Below are 19,381 nucleotides of genomic sequence, written 5' to 3'. Positions count from 1 at the left end.
ACACGCGGGCTACAACCACAGGCTCCACTTATTCTGCCCACTCACATGCAGCCAGTGAGATTAGTGTTAGTCATCATCAGCATCGACTTATGCTCTGAAGTTCTAACTTGTGTGCGTGCGAGTGTCTATGTGCGTGAGCTAAAGCCTACGCGTCAACCGTGAAGGTGACATAAATCTCAAGAGAACCCTTTCAGTGCCAGAGTTCTCATGAAAAGGAAATCCCCACCTCGGACCCCCTCTATGGCTCACTCCCTCTTTCCTTTTCAGTGGTACACACTGGGGGACTGTGCTAGTCTCAGAGCCAGTCACACATTTTCCACACAGCACTGTCAGCTGTCCAATTGCATTCGCCTTCCCCTTTTGCTTGCAGCTTTCATTTGCATGAGGGAAATGAGCCATGGCCTCCTAAGCATTAAAAAAAGATATTTCCCTCCACCTTGCACATAGCGCATCACAAACCTGCTGCACCTCCGTCTGAGACATTCCCTGTGCACCTGGACCTCAGTTCAGGTTTTTATATTTTATATGAAAACAAGATTATTTTGAAAATGACTCTGGAAAACAGCCACCCATGATATCTGTTTCTTTAGAGCTTGGTGCATTTCAAATTTCTCCAGTGCCTGCACAAAAGGCAGGAGTGTTGGGGACAAACAGCTGCTGCTGCCATTGACTTTGAATCAAGGAGATGTGATGCAAGTCAAAAAAACAGTCTGGAACAGCTGAACCTGACAAGCAGCCCAAGTGGCAAGTCAACCCCACCCAGACGCCTCGCCATTAATAAACCTCTCCGCTCTTTTCTCCTTTCTCCTTCCCCTCTTTCCCGTTCAGGGGCTCTGCACATCTGTGAGAAAGTCATCATTTCACCGTCTGGCGCAGCAGGATGCCACACAGCCTGTCAGGCCCAGCAAGAGAAGGGAAATGTTTTATGTCAGGGGAAAACTGTCTGATCTTATATGCCGTCTTAATACCAACTCAATATTTTAAATACAGTTCTCCAGTGATATTGAAATAGCATTACACATCTTTGATGTCCAACAGAAATATTTTGCAATATACAGCATATCTGTGTAAATAAGAAGAAGAACCTCTTATTCATTCTCTGTACTGTCTGGCCTTGCAGGAAGCTGCAGAAAGAAGCACCCTTCTACTGTTTTGCGTCATAAAGAGATCAAACACGTTTTCTCAAAATGTGACCTTGTGGCCATCAGTGTGCTATAGAAGCTGGTACATAGTTGGTTTAAATTTGTTAAAGTCACAGAGAAGCAATGGTTTGGTGTGATTAACACCTTTGATTAGGCATCATTGAACTAGGCAACTTGTATCATTTCTTACATTGGTGTCATTTTGGAACAAAGATGTGAATAGCAGAAGGAGGACTCAGTCATTCAGAAGTTACACGGGCCAGCAGTACTTTCCATTTTCTTTTGTGGGTGTCAGTTTTCCATCATAATGAAAGGCAGTCAGTAAGCTTAAGGTTCCATTTTGAGGCTGTTTCCTATCAGGATGGGTTCTCCCCGTTCATTGGTCTGTGCACTGGTGTTGAACACATTACAATCCGGTTTTGACTTTCCAGCCTTCCACAACAGGTGTGGTACATAATGTTTTTGTATCTGGTTGAGGCCAAAGTCTGTTTAAAGGGCAACTCCACCAATATCACATGTCAAAGTCTGTCTTTGTATCTTCTGGAAACCACACATACATATGTGAGCTTGATGCTTCGTTAGCCACTGCTAGCATAACACATGTGGGATTCTCAAACCCAACTGTTGACAATCAAGTTGCATAGTGGGTAATGTAGGCATTAAGTTTGAACAAGATTACATGGAGTAAAACAATACCTCTGGTTATGCTGCATTGATTTTGATTCTTTTTGATCTGACTCATGAGTCTGACAGTGTTACAGGAGTGTAATGCATTTGAGCATTTTCACGAGGAGAATATGTCTGTTCTTCAAATCTGAATGACTTATGAGCCATTGAACATTTTCTACTCCATTATGTGAGTGTTTATTTTTGTTCTCTCACACAATTCTCACACATGCTTCATGGTAGCCTAACTGATCTTTTTCTTTTCATCACTGGATCAGACTGCATAGATTTTTGTGCATAATTTCATCAGTCTGTAAACACACCATGCCACCTTCTTGCCACTCTACTTTTCATAACATGACAATAAATGTAATGAAGATATATTTCACTGTTGTTCACTGTTTTATTCAAAGTCTGAGAGTACAACATTAAAGAGCAAAAGTGTGCCAGTCAAAAGGCTCATTTTGTATTTGCAAGTCAAACCTTTCAAACAAATAATAAATCCAAAATTAAAATGCTGAGGTAGTTCCCAAGTTGCATCTTTAAAAAGTGGGCCTACATATTGTTTACTAAGCAGTGGCCACTTTGACTACAACAGCAACAGCAAGTTTGTTACAGTATCACACACTATCTGTCTTAGGTTTGTTAACACAAGTTAAGATTAGCCATTACAACCTAATAATAAATTACCTTGTAAGACTGCAGCAGGAAAATCTGTGACTATACTCAAACAAATAAATTAGATTTGTTCGAGGTTGAGTTTGCTTATTTCTCGGTGGTACCAGTTGGTTTTGAGGAAACGCAGTATAGTTACAGAACATTCAATTCAAAGTGTGCATTAGCATCAGTGATATTAATAGAGCTGCTGTTTGGGTTGTTTAAGTGAACAACAAACAGTGTTGGTCTTGCTTCCTCTAACATTTCTCAAATAAACCATTAGAATTAATCAGAGCGCTCTTCTTGGTCTTTGTTCATGTTGATATTTGCATGTGATGTGATTAAACTGCACAACCTTTGACAGCCCACTTTCTACACTTGTCACTATTCATTTTCCATTCTCCCCAAAGCCAACATTTAATTCTGAATAGGCTAGCATGGCACATGCATATGTGCGTGCACGCACACACACACACACACACACACACACACACACACACACGTTATCATCATCACCACATCTAGGCACAATTTTTGCAACTCAATTAATTTGGGGCAGGATGAGTCACAGGCCACCCTGTCAATCAGTCCATCTGTAATGGAATCAGCGGCTTCATATGAAGTAACTACTCAAGTCACTGATGAAGTCTGTTAAATAGGCAGGCCTATGCTAAATGCATGGTCCCAAACACACACACACACACACACACTGAGATTAGATCCTAGAGAGAAAGGACAGGAGGGAAGCTATGCTCATAACATATCATCAGTATTGACAGAACAGAACACATGTTTGTCCTAAATTGTGCTGGAAGGATGTTGTCAGTTATCAGTTGATCCTTAAAAAATTAACACATGGCAACACTGATAATTACTGTAATTGAGTCAATTATCAAAAAAAGCTGAAATGCTGTTACCTGTTACCTGTAGCTTAATTAAAAGACAAAAACACAACTGGCAGGAACGCCAGTGACAGTGAGTATGTACATATTTGGCAAAATAATAAATATTCTAAAAATAAATTGAGATATGAAAAACAATCAAAAGGAATAGTTATTAAATCAAAGTGCAAACCACTGGAAGGTGTCACATTTGATTTTACCTTCACTGATCAATAACATTCTGTTAAAAGATTTATCCTGTGTTGAAGGTCACAACAGGACAGTCCTATCACAGCAGAGGTGGACTAGAAAAAATGGTACTGATTTTAGTAAACTTACTTTAAAGCTTTATTCTAGCATGCCTGCTGAACAAATACTTATGACTAATAGTGATACATTAGCAATAAGTATGTAAGTTAGTTGCGACATGTTTGGTGTTAGCAGAAATGCTAACCGCCTGCCACATGTGGCTGGCTACACTTCACTACAGGCCGTTGTTTTCAGTGAAATTTAAAAAACATGATAAAAACCCACTGTGCACTCAGAGCCAAAGGATAAACATGCACAGTTAGTGATGGGCTTGATCAGAAAAAAGAACCACTCATGCTTTGTCATGTTAGTTTTAAATTTAAATCAGTAATTTCCCAGGTCAGGCACTGTACTGAACCTGCTAGCTTCTTCTTTAGCTAAAGCCATCACGTCATTTCAAGTCCATCAAGTATTTCAGATATCACAGAAGTGTTTGATTGTGACCAAAGAGTGCAATCAATAACTATGAATCTTACTTAGAACCCCAAAACTGTAAGAATGTAATTTTCATATGTCACAAAGAGGTACAGCTTTGAATTGATCCTGGTAACGACAAATGGGAGAATGACTTTGTGCATTCAAAATAGAATAACATTGAAATGTACTTTTATGATTTTTATAGCAGTAATTAGCAATCTGAAACCAGAAGATATGTTCCCATATTGTATCACTGCAAAATCTCCAAGTTACCTTTTCAGTCAGTTTGAAATCCTTGTCAAAGTGATAGAGCTGTAAATCTGTGTTAGCATAGATTAAGAAGCAGACAAATGGACTACTGGAGACAGCGGTTCACAAATATAAAATGTCCTCAGGCAAAGGAGAGACAACGTTGAATAATAAATGTTGGTGCTATTCCCTTGTCCATGTGATGGATTGAATATTGCATTCCAAATTTGCCCTTCTAGCTTGTCTTAGGCTCCAGCCGGCTAATGCTATTAATAGCAGTGGTGAGCAACCTCTGAAGGCTCCTTCTATCTCCTCCTGTGCTCCTCAGCGCAGGTTTGACAGGTCATCTACACCAATTAACTCCAGCATGAAACGCTCTCAGTAAGTGCAGAGGTTTTAGAACCTTGGGCTTTGACATGACATTACAGCTACTTGTATAAATATCTAGACAGAGCAGTGATGAACACATTAACAAGTCGTCTGGGTGATGTACCTGGAATATTCAAAGACAAAAAGGGAGAATTCAATATTAAAAAAGTGAAAGAAAGAGACAATGAACTACAAATTAATGAAGTCATGGTTTAAAGAACTATGCAATGATAACTGTTTCTCAAAAGTCATGTCAGCTCTAGTGTGGGTCCCCTGCCTCTCCTAATCATTTCTCCACACTGATCATCACCGACGACAGACTAGGCCATTAGAGAGGATCAAGTGCCGGGTCGCTCATTCCCCCAAGGGCTTTTATGTAAATTACCAATGAACAGGCTTCTCCACATCACAACAGACAGTGCACAACAACAACGAAGCCTGTCACTTCCTGTCACACAGCTCCAATTACCAATCAGTGACCTGGGAAATAGATGGTGTGGCTGCAGAGAAGGAGCTTCAAATGAAGATTCAAATGAAGGAGAGCGCTTGGAGCTGCTGACAATATTTTCACATCAGATTGGAAAGTGGGTGAGCAAAGATTGCGCTGGCTTTGTTGTCCACTATATCCCTGCATGTGACATCCTGCACCTGGGTTAACCTTCAGTCCTACAGTATAATGCACTTAGCCGTTGCAGTATCCAAATCACATGCACTTACTCCTGTAAGACAGCACTCAGGGCCTCCTGACACACTGAGACAGACTGTTCAAGCTTCCTAACAAGGAGGCAACTCTTATTAGTCTTTCCACTCTCAAAGTTGCCATGGCAGAGAGGGAGTCATCCTTGATCTGGCATCCCTGAGGAGATTTTTCTCCATAATGTGTGTGTGTGTGTGTGTGTGTGTGTGTGGACGCCTACTCCTGTAGTTGTGGGGACAAAAATCTTTTTACGCAGTCACATTGTGAGGACCTGCCTTACTTATGGGGACAAAATGCAAGTTTCCACAAGGTAAAAAGTATTAGGATGAAGAGTTGAATGAATAAAGAATGTTTATTGTAATGGTTATGTGGTGGTTAAGCCTCCAGGAAGTGAATGTTCGTATAAGTCTGTATCCCCAAAAGTGATAGAAACACGACTGTGTGTTTGTGTTTATGTGTGTGTGTGGCTGCATGTATACCTGTCTGAGTGAGGACTGCTATGCCCAGTGGTGACCTGGCTCTCCCCTCCCTCCAGTTGTTTTTAATAAGGGACAGATGGCTCCTCTCTTTTAGCACCTCCTCTGTTCATCATCCCTTCATCACTGCACAGTGTAACAACACAAAGCAGAGCAATGACGAACTCTCTGGGTGCAAAGTGCATGGCCCTCCATACAGTTTCTTAAAAGTAAAGTACTGTTTAGTTTGTTGTCAGAGATGAGCCAGGCTTTGAACATGACAAACACTATCAGATGGAGCAGATGGGTGAGGATAGTAACTCTTCAGTTTGAATATCAACACTTCCCTTTTTGGAATAAACGTGTGACCTTATTCAAACGAGCTGAGAGCGATACACTTCCTCTCTCTGAGTCCTGCCTCCCTGTCAGCAGAGTGTGGCTGAAAGAGCAGCGCCATTGTGGGACAGGTTTTATTCCAGTCAAACACCAGCAACAGCACATTTCATGACTGAGCTCCCCAGGGTCTGATTACATTTGTGCAACACAGTAAGAGTCGGTTTCTCCTGTCAGTTTACCCCACTGACTTGAAATGTTAGACAGAGGAAGTTCTGTGAAGGAGGGAAACAGGATATTTAATTATTTCTTTGAAACCTTAGAAAGCTGATTTGACATGAACTACCATTCCGTGTTTCAGCTTTCTGGGAGAGACACTGTGCAGTGTAAGGTTTTGTTAGAATATACAAAAGTGAACAGTGTTTTACCATTTTACCAATTTCAGAAATGTGTATTGCCCAGAATTCTGAAAAACAAAAACGATCCTTTGATTACAGTACTGTGTTGTTTCACCATGGCTAAATGAGACCAAAACTGAGAAAATCATAAATACAATTTTTCTATTTCAGTGCCACACTTTCATCTTATCTCTCCATGCTTGCTTGTATATAGTGTATATATTGAACTGTTTGACTTGAAGATCCCCTAAAGACATGTGCTGTTTGATGAGGAGCAGATAGTGTACAGTGAAAAGTGCAGCCTGCTGCGACTGCTGTAAGCCATAAGAGCAGTGAGGAAGAACCAAAACAGTAAAGCTGTGGGTTGTAAAACTAAATCACTTCATAGAACTGAGGGGAACTGCAGAGTCTGATGATAATTCTCTGTTGGTTCACCACTACAGGCTTCACCTGTCACCTTACAAGGTGTTAAGGCTATAGCTGTGGCACAAGCCAAAAGTAAACTAAACACAGCAAAACCAAACAACCAAACCACGAGTCAAGAACCAAAAGTTGGGTGCCAATAAAATTGTTTGGTTAACATTCAACCCAAAATGCAAAAAATCTACAGCTATATAATCTATAGCGTGGCAGATAAGAGGATTGGAAGAGAACACAGACCTGATATAGTGTATATAGCAAACACATGGGGATACTCAAACTTCTGAAACAAACACGCACTCTCTCCTGACTGCTAATGAATACATATGTGCAAAGACACTGCGTCAGCCATTACATTGACAACGCTTGTGAGTTTTAACCACACATGTGAGGTTTGTGTGCTGCCAGTCACAGCTACAGAGTCTTACAGTAAAGGAAAGAATAACAGGAAGGGGAGGGGCGAGACTTGAAGGCGGGAGGCTCCAAGATGCTGTCAAAAACTGTTGGTGCTCCACCCGCACAATACAGATGAAAATAACTACACTGTGAACAGCACAGACCAGTCAACAGGGCTCCGGAGAAATGCTGAAGTGAACTGAGAGATTCCTCATATGAAGAACAGTCAGAACATCAATTTAAAAAACAAAGTGTAGCTCAGTAACTGTTTTGTCAAAAACGACTACGTTGGAGCTTGCTTACCACAGTCGAGCAGCGCATTCAAGTCAATATTAAGTTGATTGTAATGTCCGTCATCTAAAGCTGTTATTCAGGCAGCTAATACCAGGTGTAAAATGTTTCTAAATGTAAATGCAATGTGCCTTTAATGCACAAAGAACAATGAAAAAAACTAAAAAAGAGACGTGTGGATTTAGGACAAACATGCAAATCAAACAGGCAGTGGATATGCTTTTTTAAACACAACATAAATATAGCTAAGAGAAGTAATTTTTACTGCAGTGTGAAGAAAATAGTAAAAATCCAGTTTGAATGTGCGTGCTGTATATGAGAGAACCATCAGAGACAATAGAACCTTGAGACTGCTTATGAATTCATACAAACTGCAGTATTTTCCCTCAGTGTTCCTCAAAGTGTCATATTTTATCGAAAGAACCTCAGTTTCCACGGGACTGAGGCTGGGAAAATGGTTTATCTGCTTGTCATAGATACAACCACTCTCAAAAATCACCATGAATACCCTCGGAACTATACTATGATTGACAGAGAGGAAACTTTGCTGCTTTGGGCAAGTGCAAGTCAGTGGTAGGCCGTTAATGTCAACACTGATAAAATATGTGGAATAAATTTTACAAGACAGTTTATATTTCAGTGGACATCCAAAATGAATCACACTGAGAGTCTGCTGCTTTATGAAACTGCTTCTTGCATTGTTGGCCAAACAGACTTTTGTCTCGTTTCATTAGCGGCACCTTGAATGCATTATTTCTACTTTCCTCGAACTGTTTTGGATGCAATTTTGCACTCATTCTGATAATTTGTACGTTTGTGCATGTAACTAATAAAAATAAAAGATTTTCCTCCACAGATGTTTTTCTTTCCTATTAAGCTGTTTCTCTCTTCATTCCGTTTCTCTGAAAGTGTAGTTTACCTCATCTGCAACTTAGCTTTGACTCTCCTGATCTGTACGTACTGTTGTACCCCTGTGGAGAGAAACTTTTCATCACTTTGTCATGTCCCTGCATTGCTGCTCCATATATTCTTTTTGTCAGTGCACACTGATGTAGTCAGTCTGGAGCTGCTCCATTCAGGAGGACAAGGACATTAACTTCATGAAAGCTTGATGAGAATAATTCTGCCGTAAATCAAAAAGTCATTATCTTATAGTGCGGTTAGCTATCCTTTCCAAACCAGGGAATATAGTCTTAGACATAAAATAACTGCAAGTGCTTTTATAGTCTACTTTTTCATCAGTTCTGTGCACAGCTCAATGGTGGTAAAAGCCTCCCATCTCCTTGTTTTGGATATAGAGCCACCAGTGCGTGCTCAGTCACGAGCGTGAGTTTGTACCTGCTTTGCTTCTGGAGCGTACCTGTCTGGTCATGCTCAGCTCACCATCCTGGGGATCTTTCTCCTTGTCAGAGGCCTCACGGCACAGACTGAATTTTAACTGGGAAAGAGCAGGACAGAGCAGATCATGCAGCCTTGTAGTGCTTTAATGAGCTGTCATGCCATCACACTCAGACAGATAATTAACCTTGATCATTTGTCATGTCATAATATCATTGTGGCTGCCTTGCTGTGGGCTGTGCATGAGCTGCCGTGCCCGCGCTCCGCTTTTTAGCTGACATCTGCATGTGATCTGTACTTCTCTTGGCTGCAGGTACGAGGAGATGAAGGACAGGAAAAAGAGGAAGAAAGGAGTGATTTTGATGGAGGTCAGAGATTAGGCCAGCGGATGTTGATTCCTCAGGGAGTGCTGGTCCTCTGGGAAGTCTCATTCTTTTTATAGTGTCAGTGGTCGGGCTGGAGGAGCTGCTGAGATCACACATAATCCACCTGACACCTCATTTCTTTATCTGTCTTCTTCCCTCTAGAAGAAAGCCAACCCATTTCTAATGTTTGTTTTTAGAGTACTGAGCTCTCCCCATGACTTTCCCTTGGAGTGGCCAGAAAGGCTGCTCATGTAAACACTACACATGTACTGCCTCTCACTCACTGTTCAGATATCTGGAGGAGGCAGCTTGGGGGACTCACTGTTTACTTTACTGTCATCAGACATAAATGGCATTCATGACACACCACTTGAGAATTATGCAGCAGGGACTATATGAAGAGAAAGTCTCCAAGAGGAGGAATATGCAGACAGGGGTTAGGTAAAGAAATTCACAAATGGAATGTGAGAAAAAGCAGCAAGCACACAAAGAGGTACGCATGTGAACGGTGTGTGTGCTTGAGAAACACACACAGGCATTGCTCTGCACAAGCTAAGAGAACAGTGAGAGGCTGCATCTTGTCTGTGGGTGGGACAAGATGAGCAGACAGTCCAGCTTAACAAGCTGTGAGCTGTGCTGGAGCTTCTAAACTCCGGACGGGCTCTGAGGAGGAGGAAGGAGGGGCGGTGCGGAAACACACACACACACACACACACACACACACACACACACAGCTCATCTCCTGCCTCTCTATCTGTCTCATTCTCTGTCACACACAAACACATCCATAAATACAACAGTTTTCCATCAAATCCAGTGACATCCTCGGGAGTGCGGACTTCTCGTAGTCTGTCTTGTTTTCCACTTTCCTTTCCACTGGTTTAATGTAACTGAGTACATTTAGTCAAGTGCAGAACTTAAATACAAATTTAAGGTACTTTTATTTTCATTTCATGCAACTTTCACATCAGAGGCAAATGTAATATGGTACTTAATATAAGCAATATAAGTCTACTGCATTTGTCCAAGAGTTTTAGTCACTGGTTACTTTTCAGTTTTCATCCCCTTCCTGTCCAGTAAAAACCATGTGTCTCCAGATGTGTTGATGCTGAATGTTTGGGAGAAAATGAAGGATGTTTCATTTTGTGAAAACTCTCTATTTCTTCAGCTCGATGAACCATTTAAAAACCCTTTTGGATTGGCTGTGAAATGAAATGTCACACAGTTGAAAACAGGACTGATTTTCTGAGCTCATGAAAAGCTGATTTTGTGGAGATACATGGTTCTCACTGGACACTCACAGTTCAAACATGATCAACTTAAACTTCCCCAGCAGTAAAATGCAACATGCACATTAATATGGCAGTAATAACACTTCAAAAACATCAGGTATAATGGTAAAAGACTGACAGGGAACATTTCACTGCATTACGGGTACTTTTCCTTTTCGTACTTTTAATAATAATAATACTTACACACTTTTACTCAAGTCAGGTTTTGAATGCAGGATTTGTACTTCCAGTGGAGTATTTTCACATTGTAGTGTTAGTACTTTTACTGTAGTAAAGCATCTAAATACCTTTTTGACCACTGCCTGTACTGTTTCTTTACGCCTCTACCCTGACTACTACATAGTGTGTGTTAATATATAAGACTACATTGCTACTTCTACCAGTTAAAAGATCTGGACAAAGGACAAAGGTCAGGACGGGGATTCCTCCATATCTTTTACACAGGTGGACTTGTCTTGTTCTCTTTGACTGCAAGCTGTTTGTTTGAAAGTTTGTAGTGAATGCTCTCTACAAAGATCCCCTCCAGATGTGTTTTAATAAAAAGTACTGCTTTTGAATAATAATTTGCATCTGAGGTTTATATTAAAACATCCTTAAAATAATTTCTGCCTCATTGGCAAATCTAGAATCTAAGTTTATTTTGTATCCAGCTCCTGCTTCACTGGAAGGTTCATATTCTGTGAATGTGCACAGGACGTTTCAGATTTGATCACACTTATTTAACATACTGGATTGTGATTGGCTTCCAAACCAGTGATGTCATAAATTCTGGCTTGTATCTGAGGGACACACAGAGCAAAACTCATTTTTGAGTGGATGGAGGACGCACAATTTCCTATTGTCTTTGCTGGGAGACCTGAGGTTCTCGAAGCTCCGATACTGAGATCAAACTACGCACACACACACACACACACACACACACACACACACACACACACACACAGAGTAAAGGTCTCTTGTGAGAATAACAGGCTCTCGTGGTCTCTACTGGAGCGATCTGAATGGCAAGACAGAGGGAAAACAAGAAAACTATCCAGATTTTTCTTTTAACCTGCTGCTTCCTCGCTTCAGTCAGTGATTGACCCAAGCACCTAGGAGTTTTGCATTTTTTGTACCAGCGGAATTTAAAAAAGGTTTAAAACAGAATGACTGCTTTTTACTACAGTGAAGGAGAAATGTGCAAACCGAGAAGAGTTCGAGGAAAGTTCACTTTGTGAAATGTGAAAAAGAAATGGCATCTAAGACGTCATGGAAAGAAGAAAAGGCTCCATAGACATGCTAATGCTTTTTCTCCTAACTAAAACCATGTCCAGCAGCACAAACAAACAAACAATCAAAATGGGAAGCACACATTTTCTTCTCTTGCTTTATGGTGTCCAGATGCAGCAGCAGCAAACTGAACTCAAATCCTCCATAATTACCAGAGGAGCCTTGCGCAAGAAAGGAACAATATCACAAACAAAACAGTGCTGCAGAGGAGTGTCACAAGTGTAGTAATTGTTATTGTTATGGAATCATCATTTTATTTAATATCATCAATATATTGCGTATCGGAATTTATTTATTTTTTCAGATACAATAATGTTAGATTGTGGTGGCTGACAGTAGCCAACATATGCCTCAAAGAGCAAACAAAATGCCACCTTCAGCTTGTGATGAAACCAGATATTATTTGTTCAAAAGACAGTGAAAAGTCCCTTTCTAATCACCCAACGGAGACGTGCTGGACACTGTTTTTCAGCTAACTGGTAAGCTCTAAAAAGTCAGTGCAGACACAGTGTGGAGGACAGCCTGGCAACGCAAAGCCAGCACATCGCTGATGACAGCCTTAATGAGCAGAACACCAGCAGGTTTATTCCTCCAGATGGGAAGTAGCTCAGGAAACAGCGGTGCGTCTGAATGGGGGAGAAATTACTCATCGACAGACCTGACAGTAATCTTGTGTCAAAGGCAGGTTCACTCGACTCCACATCCTCTAAAACTGCTGAAAATATAAACCAGTGAATTATGACTATGTTCACACTCCACCTTACAGTTTAAGCACCACTGAGTTAATATTTTAACTCTATTTATGCTTGTTTACAGCGATGTTGTCAAGTAGGCATAGGCCCTAGCTGACAACTTATGTAACGCCGTGAAAAAGAAGACATTAAAACATTCTTTGGAAAATGTTGTGTAATCAGGTTGCAAAGGGGTTTTTCGTGTTTTGTTTTGTGTTGTGAGAATTTCCTCAGATAATTTCACAAGTCCCCTCTCAAGATCACTCTTAGAAGCACTTTTGTGAATCTAGTGTTTCCCGTTCTCACATATAAAACCCGTCATCTTTCCCAAACTCTCTTTCTGCCCCTTTGTTTTATACTTCCATGGTCAGCAGCTCTGTGGATGTGTCATGCTGCAAGCTAGAGGCTTTGCAATGTCTCCCAACACCCAACACAAATCTGGTCCACAGGCAAGGAAGCTGTTTGTGTAATTTTCTTTCATGTATGTGGAACTAGACACCACATGGACACTTTAAAAGCTCTGAAAACCTGTTGTCTCAGTCACCTTCTTAATGTGAGCAATGTGATCCTACGTGAACGCAATATTTTCTCCTAGGCTTGGAAAGGGCTGAAAGAAAGAAGGGCTTGGAAAGAACAATATCCTTCAATAATCAGAATGCATTTGTCTCCTGTAATAAACTCAAGAAGGTTTTCTGGCAAAGTTTAAATAAAAGATTAGACAGTTATGGGGTTGTTATTTTATATTGTAAGTCAAATATTTCAGATAATCTAATGAAGCCATCTGCAATCTGTTTACAAGTGTTGGGAAGTACTACTGCATCTGTGAAAAAGTTGTTGCAGCTGCATGACGTCAGGTAAATTTCCTCAAATGATGTCTCTTGAATCAGCATCGGTTGGGAAAAAGGCCACAAGTTTGAAAATGCAATGGATGTGGGAGTGTGGAGTTAGAAAGAAGTGATTTCAGCACACCTCTGTATTCCACTCCTCATCTCTGCTTGAGCTTCTAGCCTCACGCACCTAAATCTCCGGCCGAACTGTCAGTAAGTTGCACTATGAGTAATGTAGGTGCCAGGATTTGATAAAGAAGAAAAATGCATGGAATGAAAAAGACAATGCCTCTGCTTCTCTCATATCGATTATCTTTCATTTTTACTATACGTCATGAGTCTAACACTGTTATGCTAAATCAACAGAGAAGTCTTAATGTCAGTCAAATCTGGTGATTCCACACCCACACCATCCTGATGAAGAAGATTATCTGAATTTTTAAGTTTTAAACTCTTAATAAATAACATCTTTATAAAGTTTTCCAAATTTAAATTTAACATTGTTGCTTTTTTTAGTCAAGAATTTGAACTGTTAGAGAAATATGCCATATGTGAAAACTTCACTGTTTGTGTCTGTATCTCCTTCAGTTATGGGTTTAGTGGAAGCTCTGTGTTTTATGCGGGCAGTCAACTGTCTTGGCCACACACACACAGTTTCTAAAGATGAAACTACTTGGTATTACATAATTATCTTTGCTGATAAGCTTCCATATCTGTTATTTATGGTGCTGCAGCTGTTGTGTTAATGCCCATACTGTAATAGTTGATATGATTGTAGTTCCTGCAGTAGCTGGATCTCCATCACCTACTGAAACCCACAAACAGCTTGTTGACTGACAGAACTGCTAGCTCCATAGAGAGTCACACTCACAGAAAACAAGCTACTCACACATGATAAACAGACCTTTTTGTCATGTTTTCACAGGAACAGCAGCACAGCATGTGACATTCACTTGTCCACCCACATGTTTACAGTACTAATGAAACATACAAAGTCACTGACCTTGCAAGTACAAACACATGTGACAAATGGACTTGTATGCAAAACAGATGTCCACCCTCTTTTGCTTGAAATATCTCCATCTCTTGTCATTCTCAATCTTTTCTCTGTCACTCAGAACGGTTTACAGAAACCACCACACACTTTGGAGAAAGCAACTGTCCAGTTCTAGATTGTGCCAGGTCTGAAGCTGGGGGGGGTAGAAAAGGGCTGAGGTGTTAAAGTAGGAGGTCTGATCACCTCTATGAGAGCTGTGCTGTGAAGCATTGAAGCCCCAGAGAATTGCTGCTGCCCACGTTACAGTCTTTAAATAAAATACTGCCCTGATTATACTGCTCTCTTCCTGGCACAGAACTCAGTTTCAGACACATGCAGCAGAAGGAAGCTTGCCTACATGGCCTAGATGCAAAGCCCAGCTTAGTACAGTATGGTGCAGTGCAACATGACACAAGATGGGATGGTGAGTACACCAAAACTCAAACAAAAGTAAGGGTGGTCAGATTATGTATAGTGAGCCTTGGGTTAAATACGCCACCTGCAATACAAAACTCACTTTCACTTATTCAGTGCAAAATCAAAGGATAATTAAAGGGTAGTTTGAAAACGTCTTGAATTAAGTGAATAATCTACTTTATTTGTTATAGGTAAAAGCTGACAACCTGCATTTAAATTAGGCAAAAATTTGATTTCAGGAAAACAATATGTTGTTCAACCTACTCATCACAAGGATTACTACTCAGCCTGCACTATGTACTACTAGTCAGTATGCAGTATGAGAAAATGTTAGAGACTAAGAGCTGACCTGTAAATAGTTGAGGTAGATATGCAAGCAGCATGCAGTGCACTGTTGTGCAATGTCACTAAAACAAAGTTTTGTTATCCAAGAAGACCAAATTTTGAGATCGAAGTTTTTGGAGCTTGGGCCATATTGGGTGCTTCTTTATTTATTCTGTGGTTTGAACATGGTTAAGATCTTTCCCCTGCTGCGTCAATGTTCACCATTTTTTTACCCAGCTTTAAGGAAGTTTTACATTTCTAAAGTATATTAACCCCGTAAGACTTTTTGAGATCATGCACTACAGTGTATATACTTTTGAAACAAATTGCACAACTGGGAAGTGCACACTCGAGTAAATTAATATAGCTATAGCTTTTCTCGACTGAGTGAAGGACATTAAGAGAAGGTTGGTCAACCTGAAGCATGTATAATATTTGCCTAACAAATTATGGCGAGCAGGAATGGACACTGGATGCAAACGAGGCTGAGATAATACAGACTGGGGCTGGTTTCTCTGAGTCATACCCACCCACTGCTAGTGTGTGTATTATGGCTGTTACCTAAGCTTTTTAAAGAGGTGCTGTCATTGTCATTCAGAATGAATAAGGACAAAATTTATACATATATATATATATTACAAGATATTAATGACACCTGTGGGTGAAACTTTTTAGATTTGGCCTTTTTGCCTTGTTTGTTCAAGCTCACTGTTCCTCATAAAAATCTTCCTCTGTTGTGCTTCTGTGCTCATCCTCAACCAGCACTTGAAGATGGCATAAGAAGAGTCTTGTGCAGAGAAGTACAGTGACATATGAGGCTCTAATTTAGCTTTGGAGTCATCAGACTCTAATTTAGATGGTAATGAGCAATTGCAGTGTTTTCATGATATGATTAGTCCTCAGATGAAGCAAAGCTATTGATGTGAAGTTGTCTCAGAAGCAGCATTTTGGGCACAAGGTTACCTTTGCAATCAGGCATAAATTCTTCATTCCCCAGTTCTCTGAAATCAGGCTGGAGTCCATTTGATGTGGCAGTGATGCATTATGTCTAGTGGGAATAGATAATTTGAAAGATGTGTTAAAGGAAGTTGAGAGTAAAAATGCATTTAAAGGAAGTCCCCCATCTGTACTACTTATTCCTGGACTCCATTACAGCATGGGTAATGGAAAATTTTTGAGTTTATGTGCGGGACTCTTGCACAGGTGGCTGAGACACTAGACTCTTAAATGCGGTGACAAACCAGCTGTCTCTGACAGATAGCCAGAAAGCTGCATGTTAAAATGTGAGTACATTTACTTCATTACTCTCTGTCTTTTGCAGCCTTCTTTGTCAGCAGCAAAAGGTGACAACTTGGAGATGGGAAATCCCTAAGAAATCATCATCCCGTGTTATTTCTGGTCTTTGCTCTTTTTTTTTTAATGATTTGTTTTCCAGAGTCATTACTGCTGACATTGAAATTTCCAGTAATTTTCAGCTATTAAAGTAACAATAATTCAAGACCTTTTCCTTCAGTCATTAATAAACAAGAAGGTTTCCTTCCTGGCAAAAAGCAAACCTTCTTTTTCTAACACACGCACAAAAACATGCATACATACAGGCTCTGCTGCTCCAAGTTCAAGTAATAATAGAGATTGCCATTAACTATTAACCAGCTCCTATTCATTTATGCTGAGGCCTCTTTGTCTGTCAAGGTCATTTAGTGAGAAAGGATACCAAGCCAGGAGGGCTCTATAAAAATGAAACAATTAAAATATCATCTTTCTCAGCCATGACTCGCCTGGACCATCCACATTCAATCTGAATGAGTCCTACAACGATGAACACTTAAGAAGATCACATTGTGCAGTGGGGCTGCAAGTTAATGATAGAATTACAAGTAGACTGCTGCAGCACATTGCTGTGCATCTGTGTGTGACCTGAATCCAGGCCAGTACATGTGGAACAAGTGAGGCACGAGTTGCAGCATGCCGTAACATTTTGTAAGCATTCATGGGTTTAAAATCCAAAGTTTAAATCAGAAGCATGAACTGCATATGTATACAAACTGTAGGTTCCATGTGTGCGTGTCTGAACTTTCAATTTAAATCAATCTGAGCTAAAATTAGTCAGTGCAGGCATAAAGTGTCACACTTCTCATTCAGGCTTAAGCTCCAACTTGTGCACGTGTGGGTGTTTTTTTTGTTTGTTTGTTTTTTTGTTAAATCCCATAAAACACATACTTAAAGAGACCAAGACGAGGTCACTGATGATGTGCACAGCTTTTTAACTTCAAATCAAGGCTTGCTCTACAACTATGAAAGGTTCTTCACACCTGTGACATGACTCAAGCAATACCTCTGACTTTCGCTGTTCCACCACCCTGGTAGGCTTCTGTGTCAGTGTGTTCTTCCTGGAAAGAGGAATTGAGGCAGCTGAATGTGTTTAAATTTTGCAGTGTTTGTGCATGTTTGTATTGCATGTATTTATACATGTGGTGTAATAGCTACAACCACGCAGAGCAGAGACTAGGGTTCTCTATTGCATCGTTCTCACTGTCCCTTATGATCCACCATCCCATCCTTTTCTTGTCTTTCTGTCTTATCTACCATCTTATTAACCCCCAGTCTACACTGGGAGGTAAGGACTATCCTGCCAATCCCCTGGGCTCAGGTGAACAAGCTTTATCCCTGCAGGAGACAAATCTGTTACAGGACACCCAATATTTTCCCAAAACCATCTGTTTTACATTCAACTAAGTACACAGTGTGCATGTGTACTGCGTCTGTGTACCTTACCTTACTCATTAAACAATGTAAAAATACTTCATCACAAGTAAAGACTGGTTTTTGAAATAAAAAAGTAAGAGTGTAGATGTCTTATCAGTCAAATTTAAGTTTTAATGTGTCTAAAGTAAAGGCACTTGTTATGCCAAATGACTCTTTTTGTAGTGTCATTATTATAGCTGATGCCTTGGTATAGCAGAATGAGCAGAACGGATTTTTACTGTTTAATCGTAAAAGTGTGAAAAGTGTTAAACCTTCAACCTTGATCCTATCAAGACATTCAAGACATTTCTGTCTGCAGCTGAGTCTTAAAAACCTTATATTGCAGTGCAGTGAGAATGTTTCAACCAAAGACAGAATAAGCCAGGTTGGCAATAAAAAAGTTCGAGTCCTTAATTTTCTCTGCAAACAGGTTGAAATACACAACCATATACGTCATAACACTGACATTTTTTTCACTTTTTATGAGAAAATAAAAATTCAAGGACTCATATACTACTATTAACTCCAACTGTAAGATGCACCAGTGCAGTGGAGTAAAAAATAAAGTACAAGATCCTCAAAACTGTGCTTCAGCACAGCACTTAAGTAAGCGACTTTGCACCTCTGTTTTTATGTGTAATGTCACAGATGCCATGCCTCTTCCTCCACATACGTTTCTTACGCTTTTGAAAACAACTGACATATATGAAAATGGACTACGTGACTTCCCACCAAACTAAAGCACAAAAGTACAAAGTAAAAAAAATAAAGCTTAAAATATCCTGAATACCAGCACTGACATCCTGAGCTGATGACATAATTTGGAGGCAGCCTCTGTTCAGTAGTGATTGGAACTGCGGGATTGAGTTCCTGCCCACACATCTGTCTGACCTCCTGCTCAGTCATGACATTTCACCATGTTTTTTTATGGCATCAAATAACTAATTGAAACCGAACTTCAGATAATCAGAAAAATGAACACTTGAACACACAGTACATCAGTATGATAAGAGCTACCTAACAGAGACCATCTTTGAGAAAAATTTATTTTATGTGTAATTTTAGTTTAGGTTTGATCGTGAAGGGGGAAGGGTTTATGGCCAATACTGCAGCCAGCCACCAGGGGGCGATTGAGAAGTTCTGGCTTCACTTTTGGTGAGCTTTCATGTCATCCACCTTTATATACAGCCAATGATTTAAACCTGCAGTATGGAACATTTCCCCCCCTTCTGGCAGTGATAGTAATTACATAAACACTGGTGATGATAGCTTGTGATGTATGCCTACAGTGAGCTGGCGTATCGTGTTTGTCCTCATCATCAATTGCTTGCTTTTGTTGACTCTAATTCTTCTTCTG

The sequence above is a fragment of the Scatophagus argus genome, chromosome 14 (assembly GCF_020382885.2).
Source record: "Scatophagus argus isolate fScaArg1 chromosome 14, fScaArg1.pri, whole genome shotgun sequence".
Classification (NCBI taxonomy): Eukaryota; Metazoa; Chordata; class Actinopteri; family Scatophagidae; genus Scatophagus; species Scatophagus argus.
The sequence above is the reverse complement of the archived record's forward strand: the minus strand, read 5'-3'. Positions refer to the sequence as shown.